This window comes from Xiphophorus hellerii, chromosome 23, assembly GCF_003331165.1.
Source record: "Xiphophorus hellerii strain 12219 chromosome 23, Xiphophorus_hellerii-4.1, whole genome shotgun sequence".
Taxonomy (NCBI): domain Eukaryota; kingdom Metazoa; phylum Chordata; class Actinopteri; order Cyprinodontiformes; family Poeciliidae; genus Xiphophorus; species Xiphophorus hellerii.
In genome coordinates, this window is record NC_045694.1 from 11,736,408 (window position 1) to 11,748,576 (window position 12,169).

Below are 12,169 nucleotides of genomic sequence, written 5' to 3' on the forward strand. Positions count from 1 at the left end.
TTTAACATAGCAATTCTCCAAATCAGCGATCAAACTAGATCTTTGCAGGACTGGATTTTGCCTGTTGGTTGAGTTTGGATATTTTTGAAATCATGTAAAACAATTAGTATTGTCAGAATTTAGCATTTTGTGGGATAGACACATTAACGCTCAGGGAAAAATAAAACAATCCAATATCACAATAAAGCAATAAAACATATGAGAAAGCATGTCCAGGTTTCTACACATCGCCTAAATCCAACATTGCTGTGCTTTATTACAATAAACGCTCAGGGATTTATTATTATTTTTTTTAAGGTTTTCACTTCATCATTTTGACAGCTCTGTCGGTAGCCTAATATGAGTGTTTCCTCAAACTGGGAAGCAAGTCTAGAATTGACGCAACAAAGTGGGAGAAGCATGCTTTCCGGATCACTCGGGATCTGTTGTGTTTTGTTTAATCTGCACCGCAGTCGAAGTGCTGCTGCAAAAACAAGCAAAAAAAAAAAAAAACAGATATGCCTTAACATGTGCACACAGTTCCTGATAATATGGGCCTGAATGCAGCTGTAGACTGCGGGGTGTCTCAATTGAGGTAGATTTAATATCATTAAAGCGTCAGATCATATGTGGTGGCCCAAAGATGCGTAAAAATGCGCGCTTAGAAAATGTTTGAGAAAGAAGAAAAATAATTTTTTAATAGTCTATAAACATAAGAATATACAAATAGATGACATGTTGCCTATAGCGACATCCCGGAATCTAGAAATTTGAATATTTGTCCTGAAGATCCACATCAGGACCTTCCACCCTCCGCCTTTCACAGCTTAAACCGCCACCAAATTACAGCAGGACGCGTCTGATTAAAAGCAAGGCGCATTTGCAAACCGCAGGTTTTCCCTGTTTAAGTGCGCAGTGCACAATAAAATGACCGCATAATTAGGATCCAAATGTTTTGCTTCATTCACGCCTTTCTGGAAAGACATTTGATTTAGGCGAATCATTTCTGGCCTCATGTTTGGAGGCCAATGGTTTTTTCATTATTATTATTATTGTCATTATTATTTTGTTATCTATAGAGTGATTCTGTCACGTTTAATTTTTGTTTATTAAGCCTTTATTAACACATACAAACAGAACCTGGACCTGATTGATTAAAATGAAATGTATTAATTAAACTGAGGGAAATTATAACATAATGTATTATTATTATTATTATTATTATTGTTATTATTATTATTATTATTGATCAGAATAACACTATTTTAAATTAAAGTGTATATATTTTACACTTGTTTGTGCGTTGTGCACAAAACAAATCATTTGAAGAGACAAAATAGTACCGCCTGTGTTCTTCAAATGTTTTGTAAATAACAAAAAATATGTTAACACTTACAAACAATTTATTCCTGCTGCTCGTCTTTTAGATAATATTTGAAATTGTTTTTCGAAGCGTAAATCCCAGGGGGAAAAAAACACGCATCCCTCCTTAAATAAAGTCAGCATCACATTGATGTCGTAGCCTGCATATAACTTAAGGGCAGTAAATAGATAATAAGACGTGCTGAGTTTGAATTTATGCTGAATTACAAAGAAAATGATCTGAGGTCAGCTCGTCCAAAGCCGACAGATCATACCATCTAGTGGCCACTCAATATACCACTCTGATTTTTTTTTTTTTTTTTTTTTTTGGGACATCTTTAAGTCTGTAATGTCTTGTCTGACCAGACAGAGTAAAACTAACTTTGCATATTTTATCCCAGACGGTGAAAATTTCACCCCAAATCAGCGGCAGATTTCTCATATAAACAATAATTACATTACGTTGGATTGCTGTGTGGGATAAACACGAATTATAATGGTGCATAGACTTGTGAGTCATTGTCTCAGGACTGCAGGCTCCTTGGGAATAAAAAGTCTGTCGCCGCAACATAAAAATCACAACTGAAATTGGTGGGAAACACAAACCGCAGATACATCTGGAGATTTTCACACACCCTGCCCTTGTTCTATCAGGAACTCGTCATCCCGTCCAAGGCCAACATCGCACCCATTTTCTACTGACCACTATTGGAATATGCTTTTTTTTTTTTTCTTGGTCATTTCTTTGTCCTTCGTACACTTTTTTTTACTTTTTTTAAATGCCACACTCTTGTTTTTTCTTGTCCTAAAATCAGGTTCCCTGACCCGCTGCCGCTTTATAAACTGGGAAAAGTGGAGGATAACTAGAGATGTCTGACAATGTGAGGCCATCCCGGTGATGTGGAGCAGAGCACTGCTAGTTGATCTGAACCTCACTGCGAGGAAGAGCAGCAGTAAGTGGCAGGAAATGTAAACAGCAGCTTGGTTTCTTCTTCTTCTTCTCTGGAGAGGGCATCCATTCAATGTAAACCGAATTAAAAAACGTCATGGTGTTCCTCTGCTTTATTGCAGTAAATCCAGCAATTATTCCCCTTTCTCTTAAAAAGTGAATCAATTATATTTAAAATGACAATAATAACATGTCGCTGCTCTCTTGTCTATCTAATCAGATGATAGGACGAACCAACGGTTTTTTACTCTCAGTGGAAAACCTATGAATTAATTTCTAAATGAAATGGTTCCCTTCACCCGTTTAATCAAATTTTGATATTTCTCAACATCGACTACATATTTATCTTCCAGTATTGAAGTATTTTAAGGAACACACTGTGTATTTATGTTAAAAATTAAATGGAGCAATAAAAGATACAGAAACTTTTAGCTTCATGATCACGTTTTTCTTATTTAAATACACGTTTTTGTAAGATTTGTGATGACATATTTTTTTTATTATTAATAATAATGTGTATGATTTGCATATATTTATTAAATGGCCACAAAAAATTTTCTTTTCTTTTTTCCATTTATGACATTTTAGCAATTTAAACAATTTATTGTGGTTTTAAATTTACTTTTTATGTTACTAAAAACCAAAAATGTGATAAGTATAGTATCGGTAATATTTTTTGTTCTGTAGTTGAAATAGACGACGAACAATTGCTAAGATGAAACTTTTTTTTTTTTTAATTTATTCACTGTCATGTTTCAATTTATTTAATTTTATCTTTCCGGAAAAAGATACCGCATCTGAAAGCACTTTACATTGGAATGACATATTTTCTTTATTAGGCAATAAGTTTAAAATATTTCAAAAATGTCAACAATATATGTCAGAGTGAAAAAAATATAAACAATCCAAACCTTTTGAGAAATTCTTGCGGTCCCTTCTCCAGAAATCTGACATTTCAAACTAACCCTGAACCAACTGGGTCTTTTGTGTGTGCTGGCTCCCTCTGGTGGTAGGAATAAGAAACGTCTACAGCAGAATGAAACTGGAAACATTAGACATTTATTTCATAATGGCAATGCCAGGAAACTGTGTATTTTATCCCCCACCACCACCACTGATGACATGAATCCTTTGATATTTCCAGATTCTTTGGCTGCTCACATTCATTTTAACTTTGAGGTGAGATTCCTGCCACGCTTCCAGTAAAGAAATAAACTTTAATGGCAAATTACACCATTACTTTCACCTCTGCCATCCTGACTCATGTTTTCTTGTCACTTCTGTTAACTTTAATCCTCTGATTTTAAAAAATCTCACCCGATGCAGCAGCACATCATGTACTCTGGTAATGTCTCTGTTTCCTCCCCTCTTCATGCTGTGTTTATGACAGGTTTTGATTTTCTTCTTTTTCCTCTTGTGCAGTATTAAAAAAAAAAGGAGAAATGCACCAAATTATACCCAAGCCTCCCTCTTCCTTTTGATGCCAAATTGTGATCAGATGGAGCAATATTAGAGAGGGCAGTGCCAGGAGTCATTTGCAGTAAATGCTCCCAAACGCCCTCTAGATTTCTCATCAGATGTCTGATCGCACACTTGATCAAATTCAGCACTGGAAAGTGGGGGCTTACTGCCAGCTCTAAGTGCAGTTTTCGTCGCTGAAGCTACAACCAAAGCTTCTTTCTCTCTCTTTTTAAAAGAAATAATGATCCTTGCATGCAACCGAGCTTTAAAATGGCAAAGCACTTGAGACAGAACACTTAGCAGCAAATGGAAGCAAGACTCAAGCAGAGAGAAGGATCTGCTGTCTCCTGGAAGCTTTTCAAAGCAGCCCAACAATGGTTGCAGAACTGCAGACACAAGAGCAGAAGCTCCTCACTGTTACAGTCCAATTAATGTGTGTAGATAACACAGGCGTGATTTATAGTTTATTTTCACCTCCGTCGTGCTGACAAACGAGCTCCCATCAGACTCTGGCATGCAACACATAATGCATGCAGCTGAAGCACATCATAAAAGCCTCCCGGGCTCTGAAGGGCCTTTGGCTGCCTACTCAGGGCTCTTTTCTCCTCCGCTCACGCCTAAATAAAGATGTCCTTCAAATCCTTTCACCGGGTTCATGTCACATGCAAAAAAATATCACTCTTGGGCGCGGGAGTGGATGTGGTTATGGATACTTCAAGGGCCATTTAGAAATTCTTGAGATATTAAGGTTCTCTTCTTTTCACACAGTGAAGTGGGAGTCAGAGACAGCAGCTGCAGTTTTTGTTTCAAGAATGCAAGCGCTGCATTTATCTCTCTCAGAAGTGTTCAAGGAACAGCAGCCTCGATCTGCTAATTCGGGGACCGAGCTTGTGAAGCTGATCAATCACCTTTTCTGTGGAATGCAGAAAGAAAAAAAAAAGTTTAAACCTGTCCAGGCTGTCCAAAACAGAAACAGGACAGGTGAAGATTTGTCTCCGTTTTGTTTTGGTCATTTTTCATTTTTTGCTGAAGCTAACTCACCTCTTTTTTCTGAGACTGCAGAGTTAACAAAACAGGAGAAACTAAACATATATTCGTGACTAACAATGCTGCAGAATTGATCTAATCTGTGAATGTCAAACAGTGGCTTGCAAGAGGATTCATATCATGTGAACTCTTTACCATTTTGTCACATTACAACCACATGCAATGCATATTAGAGGGGCCAACAAAGTAGAACATAACTGTAACGTAGAAAGCCAATCATATATCATTTTCAAAAATGTTTCCAAATTAATATTTTTGGCATATGTGTTTTTTCCATTCGTCTTTGCAAAAGTAACTCAACTCACATTGGTTGGATGATGAGATTCTGTAAATATAAACTTTTTTGACAGATTTTCAACTGAATTTAGGTCTAGACTTTGATTGGGATATTGTCACAGACGAATATGATTTAATCTAACCCATTGCAGCTGTGGATTTATGAGGGGTCTTCAACCTATGGCTCTGGAACCACATATGACCCTTCAAGCCCTTTGAAGAGTCTCTTAATAATGGTGCCCAAAATTGATATAGAACTGCAGTGTTTCTCAATTTAAAAGCGCTAAAATATGAACATTTTACAAGACGTCTGTGCATTTTCCTGCATTCTATTAATAGACTCTGCAATAAATAACACTTATGCTACAAAATAGATTTTTTGTAATATTTTTGTTATTTGCTAATGGACTACCTGTTTTTTCTCCCGTATTTTTCCATAAATTTGGAACAGCCCATTCAAGAAAATTCTTGATTTTCCTTTATTCTAAAATCTAAATATAGATCTAAAATTAACAAAATAAATTGTTTGCAGCCTGTATTTAGCACCTTCTCATCAACCCCAATGAGATTCTCTGTCCCTCCATCCCCGCAGCTTAATACACCATGTTTTATTACAGGGTGTTTTCAGGCTCATTTTCCATCTTATGCACAGTTCCTTGCTTGAATTCAATCTAGTCCATGAATAGATTTTTTGCACTCTGCATATTGAGTTGGCTAGAGTAAAATAAAACAAGAAATTTGTGTTTTAAAAGAAAATGGCTTTAATAGAAAACATAGCTGAAAATGGCATTTGAAAGTGCCAGCAGCAGTAAAACAAAAAGCCTAAATAATATGCTTCTTATGAACTATGACGCAAAGAAGTAACACATGTTGTTTACACGATTGTAAAAAAGTTACAGATACTTTGCAAAGAACATCAGTCCACACTGCCGTGAGAAAACAAAATTCTAACATATTTTTCTGTGCTTCTTTACTTCTTAAAAAAAAGAAGCTAAAAACCTCAACGTCACCATTCCTCCCTGCTGCCTGTCGCTGGCTATTTCTAAGACTGGTGTATTAAACTCTTTTGACATTAAACACCTGTTAACTTTTATGTTTTGTAAGAGGAGTGGGTCCATGTTAAAGCAATGCATTTAGTGCCAGCGGGCTGGGGCAAATCCCCAGTAGAGGAAAGACCACTCCCAGAGCAGAGAAACAGGGGCAGGAGAGAGCCCCTCTGTTCCCCCTGCAGTCGCCTTCGGGGATCCCCGGCGCTCAAACCAAAAGTTAGCTCGATTCTAGTTGACAGCCATGCGAAACCGCCATCTTTTCACAGCCCTGCTGCATAAACTATACAGTTACCATCTGCAGACCTGCTGAGGAGGGGAAAGAGCTGTGAGACCGTTTCTTCTGTACCTGTTTAATATTGTACTTTGTCTTTTGTTTCCATTGTTGTAGTTCAGGTGAAAATGGAAAGAGCATACCTATGTATGTTCTGAATTAAAAGGGGAAAAGAGCATTAATCCGAGCCAATAGCTCTATGGTAACTGGAGGAGCTGCAGAGATCTCAGTTTGTTGACGGGGACAATGATTTGTCTTGCACTCCAAAAATTTGGTAATTTTGAAATAGTGGTGAGAAGAAAACCTTCATTGAAATGAAGCCACACATCACAGTAAAGTTTGCTCTCAGATGCTTCTGTTCAGAGGCGACAGGGAAGCTGGTCGGAGTTGATCGGAAGACGGACGGAGAGAAATGCAGGGCAGTCCTGGAAGAAAAGCTGTTCGAGGTTTAAAAATACTTCAGACTGTGGCAGAGATTGTTGTTTTTATTAGGAAATTAACAAGCCAAATCTTACAAAGACACAAGGGAATGGTTTTGATGAAAACATATTCATCTACATGTCAAACTCCTGGCAAAAACTCAACTGAGAATCTGTGGCAAGACTTAAAATGGATGTTCACAGAACATTTACGCCCAACATGACTAATTTTGTGTTATTTGCAAAAAAAAAAAGAAAAAAAAGACTTGGGCAGGTGTTTATGTCTCAAGTAATGCAAAAGTGTAGAGGCATTTTTTTATTTAGCTGCAATTGCACCAAAAGATGATTCTAGAAAGTAGTGAATTCGCTGAATGCCACACTTTTCAGTTTTGTATGAACTAAAATACTGAGATCCACGTATCCTTTTCTATTGTAGGGTTGCCTGGGTCCAGTCCAGCAGAGCTACCATCCTCCAGCATTCAGGTGTGTCCCTTCTGAAACACACCTGACTCAGATGAATAACTCATTAGAAGGCCTCTGCAGAGCAGAAAGACATGCATCAGGCGTGTTGGAGAAGGGATGCATGTGAAAACTGCGGAGTGGTTGCTCTCGAGGACTGGACTTGAGCGTCCCCTACCCCCGTCTATTGCTTAGGATCTGAGCAAAATTCATAGAAGTTTGTGGTTGGAATGGGTAAAAATGGAATCGACATTTACAAAGTAGCTCCAGTTTGAAGAAAAGGATTTAAATTCATTGATTTATATTTTGGTCCCGGTTTGCTGCTTTTTATGCTCCCCTTTAAATCCTTTTCTAGCTGTGAGGTCCTTTTATAATCCATTTATAAAAATGGTGGCCCATAAATCTGTCTGTGTGCCCTAAATATAGGTGCAGAAAACCTTCTTTGGCAAGGATGACGAAGAAAAAAATCCCCCAAAAATTTGGACTACAATGTAAATAACTTGCAGTAATGACATGAGTGAGTGAAAGGTGCAGTGTTTGTCTGCCAAACCTTTTGGCTGAGTAAAACCTAATCCAAGCCTTTTAATTTAATTTGTTGGTCTGATATTTTAGAGCTTGGATTGCAGAATCAGGAAATACCTGAGAGAGGTACACCTTTAACGACTAAAAAACCTAGCAGGCCACAGGAATGGCTGGAAAAAACGTCCAATTCTGGCTTTTCATCCCCTCCCTCCTGGATCCCAAAGGTTCAGGTGCAGCGATTAAAGGCTTCTAATGTGTTAATGACGGTGGAATATTTCACTCAGAGTTTGTCAGTTTTATCCTCCATTAGCAGGCAGGAATGTCCTCTCTTCTCCTCCTCACAGAGGTGATTGGCTAAGGTCGTTGCTTATTTACACACGGCACAGAGCACATCCATTTGGGGAAACACAGAGTATAATGTTTCAGATATAGTGAGGGCAAATTAATAAAAATAAATCAGCTTCGCCGTTTGATCTTTTCACAGATTCAAGAAAGAAAAGGAAAAGAAGACCAGGAGAATGTTTGCTTACAGCAGCTTGGTTCAAAGAGAGAAAAACCGAATGTTCATAAAAGTAATAATAACCCCCCTTTAACTTTATCAAGCAAATGTAGTCGGCGGCCCCTGTAAATCTGATACCCTTCAATAAAATCCAGTGCTAATGATATCCATCAGAAGTTACCCAATCAGTAGAGTCCATTTGTATAAATCCAGCTCTTATGTGAAAGTCTCAGAGGTTTGTTCTGAACAGCATCAGAAACAGCTGCAGTATGTAGTTTAAAGCTACAGTATGTAATCTTTACGAAAATATATTTTTTTACATATTTGTTAAGACTGTCACTATATCATCACAACATGGTATGAGACAGATAATGTGTGAAAACGATTGAGCTCCTCCACCTCCTCCCAGCGCTACTATTTCCATCTGAATAAATACACCAGTTCCAGTCAAAAACAGTCAATCAGAACCAAGAGGAAGGTCTCAGCGCTGTCAATCAAACTCAGGTACCTTCTCTGCACCAATGACAGCAAAGGAACTTACACTTACAGGAGAACCTTTCATCAGCCGCCATCAGGGGATAGCTAGCCTTAGCATTCATGGTAGGCTTTGCTGACCTGGAAAAGCTGCAGCAGTAGTAGAGAGCAAGGGGTGGAGAGGAAGGGGGATGTGCAGTACGTAGAGACTGACAGCACTAAAACCCACCTACTGACTCTGATTGGTTGTTTCTGATGGAGCAGTGTTTTTATTCAGTTAACACCAGGTCTATTTTTTTTTCACAGATTATTTGTCCTATATTGTACTATCATGACAATGATAACTCTAACAAATATGTTAAAAAAAACTTTCTTAAAAAATGTAATAAAAGTTACATACTACAGCTTCAAAAGCAGAGTTTAAGCTTTAGTATGTAAAGCCATCCACTTAACCAGACAGGCTTACAAAGTTAATTTCCTGCCAAAATGTTGCACACAAATAAAATATGTTCTAGATATTTTATTTTATTTTAAATATGTTTTATTAGAACTAAACTTAGGTAATTCTACAACAGATATATATTATGTGTTTGAGAACAGTTTATAATGCTTTATTAGTTTGCAACATTTTGGCAGGAAATTAACTCTATACAGGCTGGACAATGAGAGAGAAATCCAAGACCATGTAGGAGCTCAAAAGAACCACAGTTCTCACCTCTAAAAGTCCAACCGCTATGGAAGAGTGGAAAGAGGAAAACTGTTGTTGTACCAGGACCCTAAGAAGTCCTGTTTGCAATCTGCCTGCCACAAGTCATGCAGGAAACACTGCAAACACATAGAGGAAGAGTCCTGTTACAGTCAAAATAAAACTTGAGGTTCACCTTCCAGCAGGGCAACACTAAATGCACACCTAGAGCTAATGTGTTAAAATGGCCTAGCTGAAGCCCAGATCTGAATCCCGCTGAGAATATGCATCAATATTTGCTCTTTCTTTGCAAAGGAGAATTGGGGGGAAAAGCAGGTGGAGAAACAGCCTCCAAAACAAGCAGCTGTAGTTACTGTGAAAGATGTTTCATCAATATATCTGTTAAGTGGGATGGAATATAAATGTGCCCCTTTTGATTTTTACTTGAGACATTTCTGTGTTAATCAGGCGATCTTTGATGTGTGTAAAGAAATACTCGACTGAGTGCATCTGTGGAGTGATACTGGGGAATAGCTTCAGTCTATAAATACAGGAATGTCCAAACATCACCCAGTTTAAAATAAGATTTAAAGACATTTCACTAAAAATGGCATTTAGTTGAAGGTTTGATGTATATCTCATGTTTGTATCTGTTGTATAATGTCGTTTTTTGCTGTAGGAAAATGTCACTTGTAATTTCATCATGAGCTTAGTTAGGCATGTTAAAGACCAATGTTGAATGTTTTAACAAGTAGGATGCCTGATGGTTCCTTCAACATGATGAGACGGGAACAACTTTGATTTTGAGATACTTGGATAGAAATTAGTAAGTTTACACTTCTTCCTATCCAATTTCAAACATAAACTGATATGTTAATGTTGTGAATAGAGTGATTGCTTATATTTTCTGTCTCTTAAGCTAATATAATAAATACAAAACGGAAACTACGTAAATATCTGCAGATATTCACAAAAAAGGTCCAGATGAGAATTTATTATAAAAACAAAACTAAGAAATTTTTTTTTTTTAAACAAAAAAACAGTGGATATACATAAGAACCAAAACAAATCTCTTACTGACTACTTTACAATTGTGAAACAAAATGTGTTTATTGGGATTTATGGCATAAAAACAGTATTTTATTTGCAGCAGCTGTTATCAAAAATGCCAACAGGAACCCAGTGTTTACATCAAAACTCCTGCAGCTCTCTTTTACTAATACTTCTTTTTAGTGGCTATATAAAAAAAGAAAAAAGTGATGGGAAATCTGTTTACTTTTCATTCACAGAATGAATAACAAGAAATAAAACGCACAGCAAAGATTAGACGCCTTTAGCACCAAGTGTGTGTCAGGGTAACTGAGACGTCTGTGACTGAGATGTGGCCTCTCTGCTGACTGACAGTTAATTCTGATGCTGCCTCTTTATCTCAAAGCTCAGCTCGGCTGCACATTAGGCCTTTGATTGGTCTGAAATGCTCCGGTTCACTGGGAATTACTGAATAAACCGTGGAATGATGAGTGTGATCCGAACCATATGGGCATGGGGCAGCAGAAGGCATTCTGAGGGATTCCTTACTGATCCTCTGGTTTACACTCAGCCATCAGAGCAGAGTGCATAATAACATCCAGAGGGTTTCGATACTGACAGTCAATGAAGCACAAACAGTTTCAAAATGCCGACTGACTGCGAAAGTCTCTGAATAAGCAGAGTAAAAACAACACTGAGGGGGTGCGCTGCTCCACCGCTGTCAGAGGTCTCAGCGTTTGGCTCTCTTCGAAGGGGGCTCCTCTGATTTCTGTCCTCCCCGTGTTCGCACAGCAGGGGGGCTGGCCTCCAGTTTACGGCCCCCCTTGGCTGAACCCTGGGCCCTCGTCCCGCTGCAGGAGGGAAACAAGGACAGAGTGTAGGTACGTTTGTTAATTCAACGGTTATTTGTGAAGAAGTTGCTCAGTACCTATCACATGAATACAAACTGAAGACTTTCCACCAAAAATATGGACTGAAACAACAACAATAATAAGTTTTGCCGGAAACAGATCGAGGGTAAACAAAGATAATTGTGACAAAAAAAATAAAATCTGCTCTAAATTAAGCAATAATTTTGCTTAATTTCTAAAGCAAAATTATTGCTTTAGAAATTAATTAAGAAAAAAAAATCTTAAAAGACACAAAGAATCATATGATCAAAATGTATTTTACCATAAAAATACAATCTTTAAAATCACAACCAGAATCGTAAAGTTTCTTCAACGACAAAATTTATTTTATGACTTTGTTGATGTGAGGAAATAAAGCTACTTTTAGTTTTAATGAAATATTTGGTTTTAATGCTGTGGTCTTCAATGTAGACTTAGTACTGCATAAAACATGCCTTATTACTGCGCATTCAATGCAAATAACACACAGCCTCTTTATTTCATGTTTTTATTTTAAACTTTTGTTCGAATACAAGTGATGTCCTAATAATGCCACTGCCCTGAACAAACTGTTATTTTGCATAAAATCCTGAACTTTGTATGCATTTCTGACGGAATGGTGTTATTCTACACCTTCTATGATCAATTTATTACATGTTAGATTCATATTATTCTTTTTATTCTTTGAATAAAAAGAAAAAATAAATGTCAGACATCTTGATAGTAGCTAAATGGGTCTCGACTCCAAGATTATTGTAAAACTTTAATGTAAAAAATTATGACAAAAATAAAATAAAT